A 24,510-nucleotide genomic window follows, 5' to 3' on the forward strand; every position below is an offset into this window, starting at 1 on the left:
CACTGGATGCTGGTCATTTCCTGCTATACCGTCCAGCTGGGAGCCCCTGATTTACACAACTCAGGAAAGGGGTGTTTGTTTGTTTGTTTGTTTCCGCTGCTTGGTCTGCAGGATCTTAGTTCCCTGACCGAGGGTTGAACCCATGTCCGCAGCACTGAAAGCACTGAGCCCTACCCACTGGACAGCCAGGGAATTCCCAGAAACTGCTTCTTACTCAGCATTCCATTCTCTGCGGCACCTGCTTCAGCACCTAACCGTGTAATTGTTCAAACACTGCTGAGTTCTTTTTAGTTGTAAACCAACATGTAGAAAAGAGATGGTTCATAGGCAGTGTCTTCACACCCTCTACCTTGTAGGTCCAGGTGCTCTTCACGTGCCCCTTAGTATTGCCTCCTCGCCTTGATTTCTTGTGGTTTCTGCAGAATCATCAGAGCTGGACTGGGTGGCAGCATCCCATTCAAAATACAGCTTTGCCCATTTTACTGGCAATAGCTAGTGCTAAAGAAACGGGGGCGGGAAGGGTCGGGAGAGAGGGAGCAAATGTCATGGAAGCTTAATCGGCTCTTACCCTTAACTTCCTGCCCAGTACCTTGGCTTTCCTAGGCCCGAGCTTAGTGGGGCCATGTTTCTGGCATGAGACTCCCATATTTCCCCACACCTAAATGAGAGAGACTGGACTTCCCTGGTGGCTCGGTAGCAAAGAGTTCACCTGCCAGTACAGGAGACGTGGGGTTGATCCCTGGGTCGGGAAGGTCCCCTGGAGTAGGAAGTGGCAATCTGCTTCAGCGCTCCTGCCTGGAGGATCCCACGGGCAGAGGAGCCTGGGCGGCTATGGTCCATGGAGCCGCAGTGTCCCAGGAGTGTGACTAACAACAGCAACACATGGGGAAGGGCAGTGGCCCCCACTCCAGCGCTCCTGCATGGAGACTCCCAGGGACGGGGGAGCCCGGAAGGCTGCAGCCCATGGGGTCGCTAAGAGTCGGACACGACTGAGCCACTTCACTTTCATGCTTTAGGGAAGGAAATGGCAACCCACTCCAGTGCTCTTGCCTGAAAAATCCCAGGGACGGGGGAGCCTGGTGGGCTGCAGTCCACGGGGTCGCTAAGAGTCGGATACGACTAAGCCACTTCACTTTCACTTTTCACTTTCATGCTTTGGAGAAGGAAATGACAAACCCACTCCAGTGTTCTTGCCTGGACACTCCCGGGGACAGGGGGAGCCTGGTGGGCTGCCGTCTATGGGGTCGCACAGAGCTAGACACGACTGAAGCGACTCAGCAGTAGCAGATTAGCTTCTAGTCTCTGGCCTTTTCCTGGGGCACTTGGGAGAAGCAGAGAGAGAGTCAGACTATTTCATGAGCCTGTTGTTGCTGAAGGGACCTTGGCTGGATCTCTTTTTTGGGGGCAAAGTTCAGAAAAGGAAGAGAAGCTTGTTCAACAAAGCCTGAAAATTGGCCAGCGTTGCATGAATACTACTGAAAGCCTGGTGGTGTTCCGCTAACAATCACGCAGAAGCCCGATGAAATTACGAGGGTGCTTAAGTGCTCAGGCACGCTTGTTTCCCTCGCTTGATCAGGAAGATGTCTGCATTGCGGTTTTCTTTCGTTTCTTCCCTGTTGAGTAAGAGGGGATACCTACAATAGAAAACACAAGGTATGTAGTATAAGACACAGGACATTTAGGATCTGATAGTGAACTGGGGATTATATAATGTGCGTAGCAAACCATCTTGGATTTAGTGGGTTAAAACAACAATAATGATTGATTTGGCTAATGAACCTGCAGTTTGGCTAGGACCATCTCTGCTCCAGGTGGCACCAGTTGGTACTGCTTGAAGGCCGGGGGTGACTCAGTGGTTGGTTGCTGGAATCATCTGACGTTTCACTCACTATCTGGCATCTGATGCTACCAGTCAGCTGGGGGCCCAGTGGGGTTTTCAGCCACAGCACTTACGTGGGGGCTTTCTGTGCGGTTTCTTACTTTCTTCCCAGCATGGTGGCTGGGTTCCAAGAGCAAGTGTCCCAGAAGGGTCCGTTGGGGGTGTGTCCCTTTTATAATCCAACCTAGAAAGTCACAAAACATCACTCCTGCTTTAGTTACAAGTCCATCCAGGTTGGAGGGAAAGACGGACCCCATTTCTGGAGGGGAAAAGTGTCAGCATTATCGTGTGAGGAGAACATGTGGGAAGGGGTGTGGCATCAAGGTCATGTTTGGAAAATGCAATCTGTCACAAGGGCTAAGAGGTAGGAACTCAGGCCCTTTGGATCAGACAGGCTCAGAAGCCTCTGGAAACAGAAGTCAAATCTCACAAGGCAAATATTTTTCTCCCCTTAGGAAGTCACTACCACCACCACCAGGACCGCTGCCTGCGTCTGTTATCACTGTGTGTGAGGAAGGGGTGTATTCAGAGGAGGCTTGGGGAATCTCTGCAATTTGGGAGCTTGTTAAACCTCTGGTAGGTGTATGCCCTGATTCCACAGTGGCATATGGGCAAAGGGCACATAAAATCCCCCTGACACCCAACCTATCGACGGCTGCCCTGTTCATTTCAGTCACTCCCCAGACAGTGTGGTTTGTGTTCACTAACGTCATGCTTGTTATCTATTGCTGCATAAAAAATAGCCCCAAATAGAGTAGCTTTAAACAAAAGTGATTTACTATCTCACAACGTTTCTGAAGGTTGGGAGTCTGGGAGCAGCTTAGCTGGGTGGTTCTGGCTCATTGTTTTAGGAGGTTGCAGTCCTCTGAAGGCCTGCCTGGGGCTGGAGGATCTGGACCCAAGATGGCTCACTTACACAACTGTTGGCCAAAGGCATCGGTTCCTCCCCGGCTCTTCATAGGAGGCTGTGGTTCCTTGCCATGTGGACGTCTACATGGGGCTTCCTGATTGTCCTCATGACGCAGGAGGTCCTCTTAGAGTGAGTGACCTGAGTGGGAGGCTGCCATATCTTTCATGACCCAGGCTCAGAAGTCGTTTATCATCATTTCGGCCACATTCTTTTTGCTAGAAATAAGTTAAGTACACCCCGACAACTCAAAGAGAGTGGGATTAAGCCCCACCTTGTAAAGAGAGATATATCAAAGAATTTGTGGATGTATTTTAAACCCAGCACATCACAGCCTATGTGAAGGCAACCTCCAGACCTTTCCATCATGGCAGTTTTCTGGAGAGATGAACAGATTCTAGTATTATGACGTAAATGATTATGAAACAGGGTTTCTCAGGTGGTTTAGCAGTAAAGAACCCACTGGCCGATGCAGGAGACGCAGGCGACACGGGTTCTATCCCTGTGTCAGGAGGATCCCCTGGAGGAGGCAACAGCAACCCACTCCAATGTTCTTGCCTGGAAAATTCCATGACCAGAGGAGCCTGCTGGGGCTATAGTCCATGGGGTTGCAATGAAATGATTATAAAGTAGAATGCAAATAAGGTGATATTGGTGCAGCAATATACAGACTGATTTGTGGAACAAAGTAAACAGCCAAGAACGTAACGTAAATGTGCCTTTAGTGTGTGATAAAGATGACAGCTCAATTCAATGGACAAAGGAAACATGGTTTGAAAATGACACTAAAGCAAGTGGTTACTTGTTTCGGGAGGAAAGTTTACCTGGTAGCACAGCATAAACCAGAATAAACGCACCGCACACAACAGAACAATAGATCCGTGCCGTGCGAAAGTTAGACAGAGAGCAGCAGGAGCAAAATATGGATGAGTATCTGTACGATTTCACGATAAAATTTCAGGACTTCTTTACTGTAAAATCGGAAACATTTCAAAATTTAAACACTGAATTCCATAGTAAGAACATATCATACGCATGAATATCACTTCAGTTCGGTCGCTCAGTCGCGTCCGACTCTTTGCGACCCCATGAATCGCAGCACGCCAGGCCTCCCTGTCCATCACCAACTCCCGGAGTTCACTCAGACTCACGTCCATTGAGTCCGTGATGCCATCCAGCCATCTCATCCTTGGTCATCCCCTTCTCCTCCTGCCCCCGATCCCTCCCAGCATCAGAGTCTTTTCCAACGAGTCAACTCTTCACATGAGGTGGCCAAAGTATATATAATCATTAACAAAATTTTAAAATATTTTTCACACATATGAGAAAGTGTTAACTTAAAATGCCAAGACAAAAATAAATCTTAAAGTTCTTTAAGCATCTTAAAAAAAAACTCACACAAATTTAGATGGCTGTAAATATATAAGACGATGAATTAATAATCAAATGTAAACCAGATAAATAGTTGCTGCTGTAAAACCATCAAGTTGACAAATAGTAAGAGAGAAAGAAAGAAAACAAGAAGGAAAGAGAAGGAGGGAGGAAAGAAGACAGGGAAGGAAGGAAGGAAACCAGCCCAGGGTTGACCATAAAATTATAGTCAGTGCCTTTGTGGAGCAACAGACTGGTTTCAAATAGGAAAAGGAGGACGTCAAGGCTGTATATTGTTACCCTGCTTATTTAATTTATATGCAAAGTACATCATGAGAAACGCTGGGCTGGAAGAAGCACAAGCTGGAATCAAGATTGCTGGAGAAATATCAATAACCTCAGATATGCAGATGACACCACCCTTAGGGCAGAAAGTGAAGAGGAACTAAAGAGCCTCTTGATGAAAGTGAAAGTGAAAGTGAAAGTTCAGCTCAGTCGCTCAGTCGTGTCTGACTCTTTGCGACCCCATGAATTGCAGCGTGCCAGGCCTCCCTGTCCATCACCAACTCCCAGAGTTCACTCAGACTCACGTCCATCTAGTCGATGATGCCATCCAGCCATCTCATCCTCTGTCGTCCCCTTCTCCTCCTGCCGCCAATCTCTCCCAGCATCAGAGTCTTTCCAATGAGTCAACTCTTCGCATGAGGTGGCCAAAGTACTGGAGTTTCAGCTTTAGCATCATTCCTTACAAAGAACACCCAGGGCTGATCTCCTTCAGAATGGACTGGTTGGATCTCCTTGCAGTCCAAGGGACTCTCAAGAGTCTTCTCCAACACCACAGTTCAAAAGCAGCAATTCTTCAGCGCTCAGCCTTCTTCACAGTCCAACTCTCACATCCATACATGACCACAGGAAAAACCATAGCCTCGACTAGATGGACCTTAGTCGGCAAAGTAATATCTCTGCTTTTGAATATGCTATCTGGGTTGGTCATAACTTTTCTTACAAGGAGTAAGCATCTTTTAATTTCATGGCTGCAGTCACCATCTGCAGTGATTCTGGAGCCCAAAAAAATAAAGTCTAACACTGTCTCCACTATTTCCCCATCTATTTCCCATGAAGTGATGGGACCGGATGCCATGATCTTCGTTTTCTGAATGTTGAGCTTTAAGCCAACTTTTTCACTCTCCTCTTTCACTTTCATCAAAAGGCTTTTAGCTCCTCTTCACTTTCTGCCATAAGGGTGGTGTCATCTGCATATCTGAGGTTATTGATATTTTTCCCGGCAATCTTGATTCCAGCTTGTGTTTCTTCCAGTCCAGCGTTTCTCATGATATACTCTGCATATAAGTTAAACAAGCAGGGTGACAATATACAGCCGTGACGCACTCCTTTTCCTATTTGGAACCAGTCTGTTGTTCCATGTCCAGTTCTAACTATTGCTTCCTGACCTCCATACAGATCTCTCAAGAGGCAGGTCAGGTGGTCTGGTATTCCCATCTCTTTCAGAATTTTCCACAGTTTATTGTGATCCACACAGTCAAAGGCTTTGGCATAGTCAATAAAGCAGAAATAGATATTTTTGTGGAACTCTCTTGCTTTTTCCATGATCCAGTGGATGTTGGCAATTTGATCTGTGATTCCTCTGCCTTTTCTAAAACTAGCTTGAACATCAGGAAGTTCATGGTTCACGTATTGTTGAAGCCTGGCTTGGAGAATTTTGAGCATTACTTTACTAGCATGTGAGATGAGTGCAATTGTGCGGTAGTTTGAGCATTCTTTGGCATTGCCTTTCTTTGGGATTGGAATGAAAACTGACCTTTTCCAGTCCTGTGGCCACTGCTGAGTTTTCCACATTTGCTGGGATATTGAGTGCAGCACTTTCATAGCATCATCTTTCAGGATTTGAAATAGCTCAACTGGAATTCCATCACCTCCACTAGCTTTGTTCATAGTGATGCTTTCTAAGGCCCACTTGACTTCACATTCTAGGATGTCTGGCTCTAGCTGAGTGATCACACCATTGTGATTAAAAAAGTTGGCTTAAAGCTCAACATTCAGAAAACTAAGATCATGGCATCCGGTCCCATCACTTCATGGGAAATAGATGGGGAAACAGTGGAAACAGTGTCAGACTTTATTTTCTGGGGCTCCAAAATCACTGCAGATGGTGACTGCAGCCATGAAATTAGAAGACACTTGCTCCTTGGAAGGAAAGTTATGACTAACTTAGCATATTAAAAAGCAGAGCCATTAATTGCCAACAAAGGTCCATCTAGTCAAGGCTATGGTTTTTCCAGTAGTCATGTATGGAGGTGAGAGTTGGGCTATAAAGAAAGCTGAACACCAAAGAATTGATGCTTTTGAACTGTGGTGTTGGAGAAGACTCTTGAGAGTCTCTTGGACTGCAAGGAGATCCAACCAGCCCATCCTAAAGGAAATCAGTCTTGAATATTCATTGGAAGGACTGATGCTGAAGCTGAAACTCCAATACTTTGGCCACCTGATGTGAGGAACTGACTCATTTGAAAAGACCCCAATGCTGGGAAAGATTGAAGGCGGGAGGAGAAGGGGATAACAGAGGATGAGATGGCTGGATGGCATCACTGACTCGATGGACTTGAGTTTGAGTAAACTTCAGGAGTTGGTGATGAACAGGAAGGCCTGGCGTGTTGCAATCAATGGGGTCGAAAAGAGTCAGACAAGACTGAGTGACTGAACTGAACCTTTGTGAATGGGGCTTTGCTTGTGGCTCAGTGGTAAGGAATCCACCTGTCAATGCAGGAGACGTGGGTTCGATCCTGAGTGGGGAAGATCCCCTGGAGGAGGACATGGCAACCCACTCCAATGCCCTTGCCTGGAGACTCCCATGGACAGAGGAGCCTGGTGGGCTGCAGTCTATGGGATCGCAAAGAGTCGGACACGACTGACCGAGCACACACCTATGTGTGTCATCTGTGCAAGTACAAATTAGTGGTCTTTCTAAAATGCAGTTTGGCAGTGTGTAAGTAGGGGGTTAAAATATTTTAACTTTAAGGAAGTAACCAGGTTCATACACAGTGACTTATATAAGGCTTTTTATCACAGTGATACTTAGAACAGTGAAGCATTGGTAGCCATCTGTTATTTTTTGTTTTTGTTTTTTTTTTTTAAGTGGCATGGGCTTAGTTGCTCGGAAGCATGTAGGACCGTCTGGGATCAGGGGTCTAACCAGTGTCTCCAGCATTGGCAGGCAGACTCTTTACCACTGAGCTGCTGGAAGCCCTGGTAGGCATCTAAATGCCAGTAAAAATAAATGGATATGTTAAGACAGCCATGTTTTTGAAGGCTACTGGAGTGTGGCAAATGTTTGTGCTACCAGTTAGAGAGCAAAGCAGGGCATCAAAGCTCCTTGGTACATGATATATGGACGGGGAGGCCTGGCGTGCTGTGATTCACGGGGTCGCAAAGAGTCAGACACGACTGAGCGACTGAGCTGAACTGAACTGAACGTATAAAGTTCCCGAATCTTAGTTGAGGTTTGACTGGTGAGGTTAGAAGGGCTTCCTGGTGGCCCAGTGGTCAAGACTTTGCGCTCCCGGTGCAAGGGGCGGGGCTTGGTGCTTGCTCGGCTAACTAAGGTCCTGGCGGCCGCAGCGAAGGGGAAACAGGGCGAACCGTAACGTCGCAGCCCAGCAGGAGCGCGGAGAGGAAGACGGTCTCATTCCAGTTCTGCCAAACAACCATTGTTAGTTCCTGCACCCCTTCTTGAAATGTCCCATTCGTATTGAGAAGAAAATGGAATGAAGATACTGTTTCTAATTTTAAAGCATCACCCGTTACACGTTTCTCAGTGGCATATCAGATATTAATGTGTTATGCTTTCACAACGTCTCAAGACTGACTGACCTTGAAAGAAACATTTCCCCAAACTCAGTCAATAGAGAGGAGAAAAAGAAGAGTTTATGAGTGGAAATCTGAAGAACCATTAGTGTTCTTAGAGGGCCTCTCACTGGAGTTATTGAATACAATAACTCCACAAGCAGTTATTGAATACCCCAGCATATGCAAACCTCTGAATAGCACTGTGGAGAGATTACAAAGAAATAGGAACATTCTTTGCCATCACTTGATCATTAATTCAATAAATATGTATTGAGTGTTTAGTTAAGTACTATTTTTGACTTGGTGGCTCAGCTGGTAAAGAATCTGCCTGCAATGCAGGAGACCTGGGTTCAATCTCTGGGTTGGGAAGATCCCCTGGAGGAGGGGAAGGCTACCCACTCCAGTATTCTTGGGCTTCCCTGGTGGCTCAGCTGGTAAAGAATCTGTCTGCAGTGTGGGAGATCTGGGTTTGATCCCTGGGTTGGGAAGATCCCCTGGAGGAGGGAAAACCTAACCACTCCAGTATTCTTGCCTGGAAAATCCCATGGACAGAAGAGTCATGGGGTTGCAGAGTCAGACACGACTGAGTGACTTCACATTCACTTACACTTCAAGGTTCATGGATGGAAAATATTCCTCTTATGACTTCACATTCACTTTCACTTCAGGGTTCATGGATGGAAAATATTCCTCTTATAAGCCTGAAAGTGAAAGTGAAGTTGCTCAGTCGTGTCCAACTCTTTGTGACCCCATGGACTGCAGCCTACCAGACTCCTCCGTCCACGGGATTTTCCATGCAAGAGTACTGGAGTGGGTTGCCATTTCCTTCTCCAGAGGATCCTCCTTGTGTCTTATAAACCTGGTTCAGCTTAATTCCTTTGGGTTTAGAAAACATGGCCACTAAAAACATGCCCATCTTATTAGCACTCTTTAGCTTGGCTTTAAATCATTCAGCACTCAAAGCTCCTACTGTTTCCGCACATAAGGAAAATATCCACTCTCTCCATCTCCCTGCATCTCTGCGTGAAGGAGGTCAGGCTGGTGTGCACTGCCCATCGGGGCGATCACTGCCCTGTGCGGCACCACCGAAAAGGGACTGAACGTCGAAGATACATTTCTCTAGACCAGCGCTCCCCCACTATTGGCACCAGGGCCGGTTTCCTGGGACAGATTTTTCCCCGGACCAGGGTACAGGGAGGGGAATGGTTTGGGGATGATTCAAGCACATCACATTTCCTGTGCACTTGTTTCTATCATCGCATCAGCTCCGACCATCAGGCACTCACTCCTGGACTTTGAGGACTTCTGCTCTAGACTGTCGGCAGTATGCTGGGCTAGAACAGACTCTCAAAGGGAAATGAGAATTTAAAACAAGCGTCTTGCTTCCGATGCTCTGTAGCTGCTCTCACACACCCAAGCATTCCTCCCACCCAGCAGCCATCACGTAACAAGCCGCCCAAATGCTCACGTGTTTTGTTCATTACTACTTGGACCTGGGTCAGAGTCACCCTCATGGGAAGGACGTTTAGGTTTCTGTGAAGGGGCAAGATTTTAAGGGTCTCATAAAGATTGTCATCCCTAAAATTATTTTTTTTTCCCTGATAAAAAAGAAAATTCACCCAGCTAAAATAAAAATGTGAGCTAAGATGGATGGGAGTGGGCGTGTAAATTAAAGAGGGCCAGGTAAATGCTCTATTGTATCCATCAATAGCACCTTATCTGATTTTATTTGCCAGAATCAATTTAGCTGCTTTTTCAGGCCCTACAAAGGGCATTTGGGAGGAGAGGGTGACATTTACTGGGTGTAAACCTTGGCCTTCCCTTGTGGCTCAGATGGTAAAGAATCTGCCTGCAATGCGGGAGACCTGGCTTCTATCCCTGGGTTGGGAAGATCCCCTGGAGAAGTGAACGGCTGCCCATTCCAGTATTCTGGCCTGGAGAATTCCATGGACTGTTTAGTCCATGGGGTCCCAAAGTCAGACACGACTGAGCGACTTTCATTTCACAAACTTTGGGGCATGACTGAATGTCTTCCAGCAACTCGGACAGTTTGTCAAATACCACTTTAAACTTTGTCAATGTATGCAAGTTCAGATAGCTTATTTAAATGTTGTTAAAATGCTCGGCAGGTAGGAGGTTAGCTATTAATACCTCCGTCTTGGGGCTAGGACACAGAAAGTGTAATTAACTTGACTCATTATCTTCCAGGGATTTGCAACATTCAGATCTCCTTGTAGGTAGCAAAGATGACGTACATCTTGGCTTGACTCTTGTCCCCAAACCATGAACCATCTGTGATCTTGTCACTGAAAACAGTCAAGGAACCCAGGACAGACCAGTGAATGACTTTTCCCAGGTCGTAGATCTTTTATACACAGAAGCATGACCTTAATGACATTTAAAACTAGAGGAAAAGATAAGGAGTTTCATCCAAAATTTCTAGCTAATTCTTTGAATCTACAAGGTGTCTGTGGTTGGGCTACTCTAAAAATACTACTGATTCGAATAAAAATTATATGAGTGAGGTTTGGCTAAGCCTATAAGCGGTTCATGTATCTGCAGACTCAAAGCTGTGGTTATAGGCACCACAGGGGCCAACCTCTGGTTCTTTAAAACACAGTCATACTGACTGGTCCACAAAATTGGCAATAAAGTCTGGTAGGGTTAAGAGCTATTTAGAAGAATGTAATAAGAACTCTACAACCAACCTGTCTTTTGATAGATCTAACTCACTCTGAGTAGCACATGCCCAGGAAAATATTTTGAAAGCAAAAAAGGCTATTTGTATGAAGATATTTCTAGTGATTGCATTCATTTGAATTAAAAAAAAAACTCAGTAATTGGAAACTGGATAAGTATATTTTTATGTGTTACAATTGCTATCACAGATTGTTATATAGCCATTAAGTAGTATTGATATATGTAAGACCACATGGAAGAATGTTTAAATGAGACTCAAAGTGTTAAAACACAAATTATTGTGTTTACTGATCAAACTTGTATAAAATTTCTCTACATTAGAAAGAATCAAAAGAAAACACTATAATTAGAGTTTAGGAGGTTCTCTTTTTTTTCCTATAGAATACTGATGTATGAAATAAAAAATAAAAAACTAATTGGTAAATGAAAAAACAAAAACTTGAGTCTGGAGTCAAGAAGACCTTGTCAGCTGCGTAACTATGACAACCGTATCTATGTGCATTTCACTTTAATCTTCAAAGTGCAAGTGATTAGCATCCACCCTATAAATTGTTGTAAAGGTTAAACGCAGGAATGATTTATACAGGGCCTGGTGTTGTCATAACAGGCTAAGTATTATCCTAACTGATTTATCAAAAGCTGTGCTAGTGGCCATGTGTGAGTTTCACCAGACAGCATGAGTTATTCTGATGTAATATTGTCTGAGAACCCGGCGATCGTCTTTTCCTGCTTTCATTTCTTTCTGCACGATAATATGCCTTCCTGCCTCGGATTATCTGCACGGCACAAAGCATGTCGGTGTGGCATGTTATTGCTCCAAGTCGAACCCACACGACCTAGTCTCATGAAGAAATCCCTGACTGTAAAAATATTCCCGACTCTGTGAGAAGTTGCCAGAGCATCTTTACCCTCCTGGGCTTTAATCACTATAACTGATGACTAAGGCTGCATATATTTATGTTTTCTCTCATTTCAGGTTCTCCAAGAAGGAGGGTCTCAAGGCTCTTGAATCCTGTGCATACCGGTGCACGCGCAGCGACTAGTACCAGAATGCAGGAGGCAACGTAAGGATGAATTCAGCAAATAAATCAATGATTTCTTACTTTTACGTGCTGGGAAAGAGAGAGAATATACAGCACACTCTGGGAGATTTTAAGGTTCTTGTAAAGACTGGTTCAATGTAGGATCTCATTTTAATCCTTTATAAGAAACGAAAAACAGTAGGGAACTTCTCTAGACCATCCTGAATCTTGGGGCCAGAGCCAAAACAATTTCTACCTGATACTTTAGGACCACACAGATTCGTGTTACATAATGGGGTCTTAAGGAGTTGACCTGTCTACCCTTGAAATGATCATTACCGTTCTTGTGACCAGATGTATAACCCCTCAGTTCTCTTCATTGTGAAGTTATCAGATACTTTTCTACTCTGAACCCAAACAGGAAATTGCTCAGTTGATTCCCTTCGTCTGTCTTCACTTGCACTAAATTGGGAGAACAAGGCCCCGTGACGAATGGCACGGCATGAATAAGTCTGATTATCTGGATAGAAAGTCAACACGAAACAAACAAAAAGAAAGTCAAGACTTAGATCAAAATTCTGTGGTGCTGCCAGCCTTCCGGATTTTTGCAGATGTTACGAAACCCAAAGATAGATCATCTTTATTGTCCTAAGGAAGAATCAGGGTCACTTCGTTGTCGTGAAGAACTCTAAATGGCGTAATCTGTACCTTTACTATAGTCTGTGTCTTCATAGCTGGATCTTAAACACAGAGGTAAAGAATCTGACACCCTAAAAGTCAGCCAAGAGAGATGCTGGGTTTGGCTGAGAACTCACCTTCCCATAGAAGAGTAAACCTGTCTTCTAAGCCAAGTATAAGGCTAAAGACTTCCCACTGTCCCGAAGCCTTTACAGCTCCTGCAGGGATTGACGCTAATCTCCTGGGGTCCCTAGATCCCTGCCCGGAAGCAAGGGCCAGCTCAGAGCTCAGACTTGCCTGCAGGAATCTCTGTTAAGCGAAAGCTCTTCTTCAGCAGTTTGGCGTCTCATTCTGTTTTATTTAGAGTGAGGCATTCCCCTCTCAGAGCTTGGACACCAGAAGTGTTGCACAACCAACAAGCAAATTCACATCTTCAACTGTGGTTGGTAGCCCTTAGAAATTTCAAAGCAGGAAAAGCAAAAAGCCTTTATTAGTCATTGTTTAATAGCTTTTCAAGAATCGACTTGATACTTTTCACTGGTACTTTGCCTTGATGATGTCATTCTCTTTCTCTGTTGTTTTAAAAATTGTTCCTAAGTACACCTGAAAGGGCTTCTCCCAGGGGGTGCTAGTGGTAAGGAATTCACCTGCCAAGGCAGGATAAGTGTTTCCATTCTTGGGTCAGGAAGATCCTCTGGAGGAGGAAATGGCAACATACTCCAGTATTCTTGCCTGAAAACCCGTGGACAGGAGGAGCTGGGCGGGCCACAGTCTGTCGGATTGCAAAGAGTCGGATGCGACTGAGCGCAGACCACGGGTACACCCGGAACTGACGCAGCGTTGTAGATCACCTGGGCTCCAGTACAATTTTTAACAGATGAAAAAGCTATAAAAAATAGTTCCTCGGGTGTTATGTGGATGTTATACTCTGTGATACTCTTGTTACACCAGAAGGCAACAGCCAGAATAATTTCTCTTCTAAAGTAAGATCACTAGTGCTATTTTTGTATATTAAAAAAAGAATATTAAGTAATACAGTATCTAGTTACCTAAAGGGTTGAGAGATTGGATCAAACATATGATTATTTTGATGCAAGTCCCTTGAAATTTTATGTGATAAAGGCAAAATCTGGGGCTAACAGAATACCTCTTTATTTTTCAGATATTCTGAAGTTTTGTAGACGCAGTAAAATACTCGTTTAAAAATAATGTAAAATATACATGTATCACAATGTGTAATTTTTTCCAGGTGCTCTTGCATTACTCTTTTATTCTAAAAGGGGGCAGAGCACACCCTTGGAAAGAATGACATAGCCCAAGGACACAACCTGAACCGATTAGAGCCGAAGGGGGCAAAGGCGGCGGACAAGTCAACTTCCCTTAGACCTTGAGTCTCAGTATGTGATCACTGTAACACGTCAGCAACTAAGGCACCAGGGCGCTTCCAAAGCCAACTATCAAAGGCCAAACCATGGGTGATGTTCTAATTTCTGGAAATTCCTGCCCCTTCCCACAAATAGTTGGAATAATCCTCCCACTTGTTAGCCTATGAAATTACCCAGTTCATAAAAACTAACCACACCATATTTCAAGGTCACTCTTACCTTCCGAGATGGCCCATACACTGTCTATGGAACATGTTTCTCTCTAAATAAACCCACTTCTTCCCTGGTGGCTCAGACGATAAAGTGTCTGCCAACAATGCAGGAGACCCAGGTTCAATCCCCGGGTGGGGAAGATCTCTTGGAGAAGGAAATGGCAACCCACTCCAGTATTCGTGTCTGGAAAATCCCATGGACAGAGGAGCCTGGTAGGCTACAGTCCATGGGGTCACAAAGAGTTGGACACGACTTGACTTTCACTTTTCTTACCTAAAAACAAAAAACAATCCCCCCTCATTTGAAAGCAATGTGAAATGTATGTAAAATGTACAAATATTACAATATGTAATGCTTTCCAGATACTTTTGCATTACGCTTTTATTCTAACACTATTTTGTGAGCTCGAGATTATTCTTTGTGTTTTACAGATGAATTAATAGATACTCACCCAGGTTAAGTCATGCACAGTGCTTGAGACAGGGTTGGAATCCAGGTTTCATACCTTGAAGCCCCTTTCCTTTTGTTTTTGCATAGCACATTGCTTGGTACTGAATCTTACAAAAGTCTTAAGAGCAACAGGTTAACACAGAAAAGCCTCATCTTCTGAGCCTCAGTGCTACAGTGCCAGGGGGAGGTTTCTTTTATTATATTAGGCTACCCTTGTGGCTCAGCTGGTAAAGAATCCGCCCGCAACGCAGGAGACCTGGGTCCGATCCCTGGGTTGGGAAGATCCCCTGGAGAAGGGAAGGGCTCCGCACTCCAGGATTCTGGCCTGGAGAATTCCAGGGACTGTGTATTCCATGGGGTCGCAAAGAGTTGGACACGACTGAGCGACCTTCACTCTTTCTCTCCTAGTGAAACAACCTGTTGCCCTAGACGGCAGGGTGAAGCTTTGCTGATTTTTCCTCTCCCCTGTCTTGCTGCTGCTTGGCCTCAGACTTGGGTGCTGTCAAGGGAAACTCCCTTCAGCACAAGCTGAACAGAGCCTTCTCAGCCTTCTGACCCAACAGGAGAACCTCGGGAACCGGGAAGCACCAGGGAGATTCTGGAGAGGGAGGGTCTTAGGGAAAACAACCGGATAGGGTTGTTTATGAACTCCCAAGCTCACTCTTGAGCCTCAGATGAGTGGAAATGATTCTACACAGCAAGACTTTGAGAACTGAACTAAGAGATAAATTGCTTTTCAGTTGCCAGACTGGCCACAGGGTGCTGGAACGCGTGCGGAATGCATCTGAATATCACGTTTTTACTTTGAAATATCCCTTCTCGTGGAAAATGGAGCTGACGTTGAGACCATGAAGGGCTGGTGGCGGTAAGAGACTTTCCTGCCCTTTGACCCTAATAACAGAGAAAGCACGGCCACTTGGGGTGATAGGAACCGTGCTAGAGAAACAGGATGGGGGGACAGATGGGCAAGGTTTGGGGAGAGCTGTGAACGCTGCTGATGCCCCAGCTGGACCACTCTCTTGAGCAGCGGATCTTAAACTTTATTAAGTATCAGGATCACTTGGAAGGCTTGTGAAAACCCAGGTTGCTGAACTCCGCCTTCTCCAGTTTCTGACTGAGTAGGTCTGGGCTGGGGCCTGAGAGTCCGCATTCGTAGCGGCTTTTGAGGTGATGCGGATGCTCATGGCCCTGGAAATGCACTTAGAGGGTCACTGCTGTCAAGGAGCATTGCAGAGGGACCAGCTTGGTTCCAGGTGCGTATTATTAATTGGAATAAGACACACACATACACACACACACACAGTTCAGGCCCTAACCCAAGCTCAAGAGACTTCCCTGGTGGTCCAGCGATCAAGCATCCGCCTGCCAGGGCAGGGGGCGTCAGTTCGATCTCTGGTCCGGGAACTAAGACCCCACATGCTGTGGAGCAACTACACTCGGGCCCCATGCCTGAGCCCGCAGCCTGCCCGCAGCAGAGAAGCCTCCCCAAGGAGAAGCCCGAACGCAACTAGAGAGTAGCCCCCGTCAGGGCAACCAGAGAAAGTCCGAGGGTGGTTACAAAGACCCAGTTCAGCCAAAAATGAACAGACAAATGAACAAATAAGGAGTAATACATATATGTAAAAAACCCCAAAACCAAAAATAAATAAATAAGAAATAATACATATATGTAAAAAAAAAATAAATAACAAAGAAGAAATAATACATATATGTAAAAAAAACAAAAATGAACAAATAAGAAATAATACATATATGTACAAAAAGCAAAAAACATCAATAAATAACAAGAAAAAATACATATATGTAAAAAAAGAAAAAACAAAAATGAATAAATAAACACATAAGAAATGATACCTATATGTAAAAGCACTCTGGCCCTACCCCCAGGAGCAGCCCCTTCTTTCTGCTGCCCCTCCTCCCCCTACACTGAGCAGCCCCTTCTTCCTGCTCCCCTCCTCCCCTACACTGAGCAGCCCCTTCTTCCTGCTCCCCTCCTCCCCCCTACACTGAGCAGCTCCTTCTTCCTGCTCCCCCTCCTCCCCCTACACTGAGCAGCCCCTTCTTCCTGCTCCCCTCCTCCCCTACACTGAGCAGCCCCTTCTTCCTGCTCCCCTCCTCCCCTACACTGAGCAGCCCCTTCTTCCTGCTCCCCTCCTCCCCTACACTGAGCAGCCCCTTCTTCCTGCTCCCCTCCTCCCCCCACACTCCTCACTGTCCCCCTTTCCTCCTCTGGGAGCTGGTGCATCAAGTGTGCAAAGAATGTCTGTGTCTCCCCGACCTCAGGAACAGCTCCTTCTGTCTCCCCCACCTCCTTCTCCTTCCCTTCCCTCGTCCCTTTCCTGTCTTTCCACGCTACTTCCGCCTTATCTTAGAAGCACTTACAAAGCATAGTTGGAATTTCCATGAGAACAGTTCCAATTTTCAGCACAGTGGTGACTCAGAGGAGGTCAGAGAGACTTTCTTCAAATAATTATTAAATTGTTGCAACATCGGATACCTGGTTCCATCGCCTATAGATACTCATAATACCTTTCGGCTCACTTCTCAGCCATACATTGCTGAATTTTCCAGGTGAAGGCTGGGTCTAGGTGGGGTTCGCTGATTCGGTTCCAGTTTTGGTAAACTGAATGTACAACATATATCCATTAAGACAGATCCGTGTCTAGAAAAATCAAACGAAAGAGCACTTTATTCGCAGTGAAGCCCATCCACCTTGCACTGGGCGTGGCTGCTACACAAGCTGGCCTCTGTGCTTTTTTGTTCTTGGGATTTGGGAAGAAAGAGACAGAACTTGAGAAAAATAACAGATGAGCTAGTTTCAGCAAGTTCCACGAGAAACAGGCAAGAATCCTTTTGAATGTCAAAAAAGCAATCACATTTACAATCTTTCTGACATCAGGAAGAAAAGAATGAGCTTGTTCTAATTCTTTTAATAATTTTCCTTTTTAGAAAAATATCCATAAATAACACTTTCTCACCCTACCCATATAAACAGCATATCTGAACTTAATGATCAGAGATAATGGAGCAGTCTTAGGAACAAAAAGCCCATTATTTGTATTATTAAAAAACTGGACACACCTAAAACGTTCAGTTTGGGTGGAATGGTTTGACTCTGTTAACCAGCTCTCACTTCGAAGATGTTGTGTAGCAAACCAGTCCCAAACCCAGCGACTTATAAGCGTGAATTTACTTATTTACTTAAAATAATTGTGCAGGTGGCTGTGGGCCAGCGTGGGTTGCTCTGATTCAGGCTGCAGGTGGGATAGACTTGTCTTCAGACTGTGTTTCGTCTTCTCCACACATGTTTTCAGTCCAAACTGAAGGGTCATGCTTCCTGGGGCATGGTTTTCTCATTGCGATACAGGAAGGTAAGGGGATTAGTCAAACCAAGTCAGCGTGTCTGAAATCTGTGCTCCATCGTGTGTGCTAACCTTCCATTGGTCAGAGAGAGTCACATGACCAAGACCGGCCTCCAGGGAGCCTGCCGGCTTACCCTGCCCGGTCCTGGGTCCCAGTCCAGGGTGCAGCCAGGTCGTGCGATGGAGGGAGCCAGGGCAGAGCCCAGAGCGCCAGTCCACGTCTAGGGCACACCCTAACAGTCACATGACGAGAGGTGAGTGTGGCTGAGAAAGCTCAGCTGATAAGTCGTGTCCAACTCTCTGTGACCCCGTGGACGGTAGCCCACCAGGTTTCTCTGTCCGTGAAATTTCCCAGGCGAGAGTACTGGAGTGGGTTGCCATTTCTTCCTCCAGGGGTCTTCCTGATCTGGAGATCGGATCCGCTGTCTCCTGCATTGCAGGTGAATTCTTTACCATTACACCAGCTGATAAGCCCACACGATGAGATATTTTTCTTAAAAACAACAGCGAAAAAACCCACAGCTTTTTATTGTGGGTAATGTCAAAATGCTGAAGCTGAGACTCCAATACTTTGGCCACCTGATGTGAAGAGCTGACGCATCTGAAAAGACTCTGATGCTGGGAAAGACTGAGGGCAGGAGGAGAAGGGGACGGCAGAGGATGAGATGGTTGGATGGCATCACTGACTCAATGGACATGAATTTGAGTAAACTCTGGGAGTTGGTGATGGACAGGGAGGCCTGGCGTGCTGTAGTCCATGGGGTCACAAAGAGTCGGGCATGACTGAGAGACTGAACTGAACTCAACTGAATGTCAAAATATGCAAGTAACAAGAGGAGTCCAGGGAGCCCCTAGGTGCCCTCACTCAGCCCCAGCAGTCATCAACACGGGCTTCCCTTCCTTTATCTGAATTTCCATTCAGCCACCCCCCACCCCCGTTGGGTTGCATTAACTCCTAGATATCATATACTATAGGGTCTATATGCAAGAGAATTTTTAAAAAGCACTGGCCGTGATCTCTTGAACTATAATTTCTTAAGAACGTGATGGAATCTTAGTTATAAAAAACTATGTCAATTATAGGTTTGAACGACGCAGGAAATGAACCCAACTTTTTGTAAAAGAGGATAATGTGTTATTACAGGTACATTAAAAGCATGCTATATAAGAGATCAAGTGGAAATTTAACAAAATGCTAATAACAGTTGTTCTTTAGTAGTGGGAATAAAGATGAATTTTAAGAACTTTTAATTTCTATCCACATGCACTTTCTTTAATAATTATGGATTACTTTTATAATGATGACAAATTTCAGTTCAAACATAAATTTAAATTCCTGGGCAAGGCAGCTTACCTGTTTGGATATGCAATCTTCCCTAATGGTCCTGTAACTAGTTTACTGAAAAGGAAGCACAGAAAAGTAGAAAGAGAAATACACTTGCCATCAAAGGACCTTGGGCAGACCACTCAGACTCTCACAACCTAGGTGGACTCCCCGTCTGTCAAATAAGGATAATGTAAGAGCAAGCTTCATGCATTAAATAAGCAGGGGGACAGTATACAGCCTTGACGCACTCCTTTTCCTATTTGGAACCAGTCTGTTGTTCCATGTCCAGTTCTAACTGTTGCTTCCTGACCTGCAGATAGGTTTCTCAAGAGGCAGGTCAGGTGGTCTGGGTATTCCCATCTCTTTCAGAATTTTCCACAGTTTATTGTGATCCACACAGTCAAATGCTTTGGCATAGTCAATAAAACAGAAATAGATGCTTTTCTGGAACTCTTTTGCTTTTTCTATGATCCAGTGGATGTAGGCAATTTGATCTCTGGTTCCTCTGCCTTTTCTAAAACCAGCTTGAACATCAGGACGTTCACAGTTCATGTTCTGCTGGAGCCTGGCTTGGAGAATTTTGAGCATTCCTTTACTAGCATGTGAGATGAGTGCAATTGTGCGGTAGTTTGAGCATTCTTTGGCATTGCCTTTCTTTGGGATTGGAATGAAAACTGACCTTTTCCAGTCCCGTGGCCACTGCTGAGTTTTCCACATTTGCTGGGATATTGAGTGCAGCACTTTCACAGCATCATCTTTCAGGATTTGAAATAGCTCTACTAGAATTCCATCACCTCCACTAGCTTTGTTTGTAGTGATGCTTTCTAAGGCCCACTGGACTTCCCATTCCAGGATGTCTGGCTCTAGGTGAGTGATCACACCATCGTGATTATCTGGGTCATGAAGATCTTTTTGTACAGTTCTTCTGTGTATTCTTGCCACCTCTTCTTAATATCTTCTGCCTCTGTTAAGTCCATACCATTTCTGTACTTTATCGAGCCCATCTTTGCATGAAATATTCCCTTGTTATCTCTAATTTTCTTGAAGAGATCTCTAGTCTTTTCCATTCTGTTCTTTTCCTCTATTTCTTTGCACTGATCGCTGAGGAAGGCTTTCTTATCTCTTCTTGCTCTTCTTTGGAACTCTGCATTCAGATGGGAATATCTTTCCTTTTCTCCTTTGCTTTTCACTTCTGTTCTTTTCACAGCTATTTGTAAGGCCTCCCCACACAGCCATTTTGCTTTTTTGCATTTCTTTTCAATGGGGATGGTCTTGATCCCTGTCTCCTGTACAATGTCACGAACCTCCGCCCATAGTTCATCAGGCACTCTGTCTATCAGATCTAAGCCCTTAAATCTATTTCTCACTTCCACTGTATAATCATAAGGGATTTGATTTAGGCCATACCTGAATGGTCTAGTGGTTTTCCCTAGTTTCTTCAATTTAAGTCTGAATTTGGCAATAAGGAGTTCATAATCTGAGCCAGTCAGCTCCTGGTTTTGTTTTTGCTGACTGTATAGAGCTTCTCCAAATTTGGCTGCAAAGAATATAATCAATCTGATTTTGGTGTTGACCATCTGGTGATGTCCATGTGTAGAGTCTTCTCTTGTGTTGTTGGAAGAGGGTATTTGCTATGACCAGTGTATTCTCTTGGTAAAACTCTGTTAGTCTTTGCCCTGCTTCATTCTGTACTCCAAGGGCAAATTTGCCTGTTACTCCAGGTGTTTCTTGACTTCCTACTTTTGTATTACAGACTTGACGTGGAACAACAGACTGGTTTCAAATAGGTAAAGGAGTATGTCAAGGCTGTATATTGTCACCCTGCTTGTTTAACTTCTATGCAGAGTACATCATGAGAAACGCTGGACTGGAAGAAGCACAAGCTGGAATCAAGATTGTCGAGAGAAATATCAATAACCTCAGATATGCAGATGACACCACCCTTATGGCAGAAAGTGAAGAGGAACTAAAAAGCCTCTTGATGAAAGTGAAGGAGGAGAGTGAAGAAGTTGGCTTAAAGCTCAACATTCAGAAAACGAAGATCATGGCATCCGGTCCCATCACTTCATGGGGAATAGATGGGGAAACTGGAAACGGTGAAAGACTATTTTTTGGGCTCCAAAATCACTGCAGATGGTGACTTCAGCCAGGAAATAAAAAGACGCTTGCTCCTTATAAGAAAAGTTATGACTAACCTAGACAGCATATTCAAAAGCAGAGACATTAGTTTGCAAACAAAGGTCCATCTAGTCAAGGCTATGGTTTTCCAGTGGTCATGTATGGATGTGAGAGTTGGACTGTGAAGAAGGCTGAGTGCCGAAGAATTGCTGCTTTTGAACTCTGGTGTTGGAGAAGACTCTTGAGAGTCCCTTGGACTGCAAGGAGATCCAACCAGTCCATTCTGAAGGAGATCAGCCCTGGGTGTTCTTTGTAAGGAATGATGCTAAAGCTGAAACTCCAGTACTTTGGCCACCTCATGCGAAGTGTTGGTTGACTCATTGGAAAAGACTCTGATGCCGGGAGGGATTGGGAGCAGGAGGAGAAGGGGATGACAGAGGATGAGATGGCTGGATGGCATCACCGACTCGATGGACATGAATTTGAGTGAACTCTGGGAGTTGGTGATGGACAGGGAGGTCTGGCGTGCTGCGATTCATGGGGTTGCAAAGAGTCAGACACGACTGAGCGACTGAATTGAAGAGCAAGCCAGAAACATTTTGTTCTTGAGGATCAAGTACATGTGAAAACATTTTGTAAATGGAAACTTGCTATACAAGTTGGAAGATATTACTACTATTTTTGAGACCAGATTCCAAGCTAGAACCCGAAGGCCGATAATCATGATAGTCCGCTTTAGACGGCAGGCTCTAAGGAATTGTCTTGTTCCTTCGTTTCGTGTGGCCAGTTGGAAAGAGCACTAAGCTGATGGCACGATGGGCTAGGGTTCCTGGTCTGTTGTTATCACTGATGAGTGCTGGAACCGTCTAAGAGTCCTGCCCACTTTTTTTTTTTTTTTTGGTAAAAATTAGAAGTTTGGATTAGATAATGTTCAAGTGTTTGAACATTTGCTTCCAGTCATTAGGTTGATTTGTTTACTATCTGCTGGGTTGATATTCACACAAATCTGTGCAAATATGGTGACAGGGAGTGGACCAATTAAAACATGGAATCCAAGTTTTCACAAAGCAGATGTAGATTATGGAGTTTCATATTTAGAACCACACAGTACATGGAAACATCATTTATTTGGGAAGTTATGCGCTGCCTTCAGCGTGAGCTGGACTTAACCAGAGCGCTTAGGTTGGCAGACCGTGCCTGCCCCTTACGAGCCGAGTGACCCTGGGCAAATCCCTAAAGTGTCTTGATGATCCGCTTCTCAGTCTGACAAATGTACGTTATAACGTTTGTTTCATAGGGATTCTGTTAAGAGGATAAAGATGGTAATGTTCTCGAAAGAGCTATGCGTGTGGAAAAGTACTGTACGCACGCAAGATTTCTGCTCTGACGGTCGGGGGTGAGTCAGCTGAAAACGCAGCACGTCCTGTTCTCACTGATCGTAACGAGTGAAGCCGGTAAAGGGAGTAACCAGAGGCTGCGGGTATTTTTTTTTTTTTAAGTAAACAAAAGAAATAATTAGTTTCAAAAGCTTACAAGAACCTGAAATGGGAGTTGGAGTTTTGAATGTTGACACAGGAGCAAGAGATTTGTCAGGAGACCAGGGCTTCAGCTCAGTAATTGCCACTCCCTGGATTATTACCCTGAGTCTTACTAAACAGAGTTAGAACCCTTAGAGATATGTCTAAGGGCAAGCTATAATAATTCTCTGGGGACACTGTGCGACCTCAAGACATAATTATCAGACTCAAGAAAAAAGTTGAATTTGTATTACATTAACGAAGAGAACTCTGATAATAACTGGGAGCAACAGATTCAGCACACATCTAAGTAAACACGCCAGTTCCCAAGTACTGCGGCCAGTGGTTCCCAGACGTTTTCTCGTTTTGTGCGTTGGGCACAACTCTTTTAAGACTGCACTGTTTACACTCTGTCCCCTCTTTCTCGCCTCTTACAAAGCCTTAGTATTCTGGCTATTTTATTCCTCAAAATCTTGATGTCTTGGGAAAATATAATTTTTTTTCCTCTAATGGTAAAATAAGCAATTCTGTTAGTTCCTCCTGGCAGTCCAAATGTCCATCTCTCTTTTGGAGGGTGCTCCCTAATTATCTTCCTGGAAAAGTCCAGCTCATCTTTCCTCAGACGCTCCAGTGCCACCCCTCTGTGGGGGCGCGTGTGGCTAACCCAGCGTCTCACAGTGCTTCCTGTGTGTTTCAGCTTAGCCCTTGTTGCGTCAGATCACAGTGATTTGTTACCGTGTTTGTTACCCTCCCTGGCCTGTTAGTTCCGTAAAGAGAGGACATGTCTTTTTCCATCTTTAGGTCTCACGATCTCACACTTTGTCTGATGTTGAATATGGGATGACATCAGAAGAGAGAATGGAAGAACCCAGTGGCTGAACATGTGGTCTAATTTTTTAAGAATATTTGGCTGCTCCAGCTCTTGGGTGGGGCACACAGAATCTTTGATCTTTGCTGGGGTAGGCCAGGGATCAAACCCTCTGCATTGCGGGTGTGGCGTCTTAGCCATGGGACCACCAGGGAAGTCCCACCTAGCCTCATTTTTGACCTGTATCTCTTCTCCGAAATGGATGGACGCTCAAAAGACAGAGCTAAGAAAAGAAATCTCTTGATTAGTATTCATCTCTTTTCTTGCTTCCTTAGTGGTAAAGAATCTGTCTGCCAATGAAGAGACCTGGGTTCCATCCCTGGGTCAGAAAGATCCCTTGGAGAAAGAAATGGCAACCCACTCCAGTATTCTTGACTGGAGAATCCCATGGACAGAGAAGCCTGGCGGGCTACAGTCCATGGAGTTGCAAAGAGTCAGACACGACTTAGTGACTCAACCGCAAGAAGAACCATCCCCATTACTCCAGTCCTTTCTTTCATCTTTCCCTGCTTCTTGCCTGTAATAAGTAAAATGGTTCATTGTCAAAAAATAAAGCAATACATGGATTATGACCTAAAGGACAAAATAAACAATCATGATTAGATGCTGATATAAACACATATTTGAATAAAATTAAAGAGGGAGAACAGACAAATCTCCCAAACAGTAGCTACTTCCCTCTCAATCCGGGGGAGCATAACTCGGCATTATCTGGACATGAGTTTGAGCCAACCCCGGGAGATAGGGGAGGACAGGGAAGCCTGGGGTGCTGCAGTCCATGGGCTTGCAAAGAGTCAGACACGACTGAACAACTGAACGACGGCAACAAACTCTACATTCCTCAAGCGT

The 24,510-nt window shown here is 44.9% G+C and overlaps 1 long non-coding RNA gene across 1 annotated transcript; it reads left to right on the forward strand.

Moving 5' to 3' along the window:
- Positions 1 to 1,432: 1,432 nt before the first annotated feature.
- Positions 1,433 to 24,239, forward strand: LOC132657892 (uncharacterized). Its single transcript, XR_009596681.1, has 4 exons — positions 1,433 to 1,653; positions 2,335 to 2,455; positions 11,698 to 18,085; positions 23,937 to 24,239. It is a non-coding gene; the product is annotated as an uncharacterized LOC132657892 (long non-coding RNA).
- The last annotated feature ends 271 nt before the right edge of the window (positions 24,240 to 24,510 follow it).

The sequence above is a fragment of the Ovis aries genome, chromosome 15, assembly GCF_016772045.2.
Source record: "Ovis aries strain OAR_USU_Benz2616 breed Rambouillet chromosome 15, ARS-UI_Ramb_v3.0, whole genome shotgun sequence".
Lineage (NCBI taxonomy): Eukaryota > Metazoa > Chordata > Mammalia > Artiodactyla > Bovidae > Ovis > Ovis aries.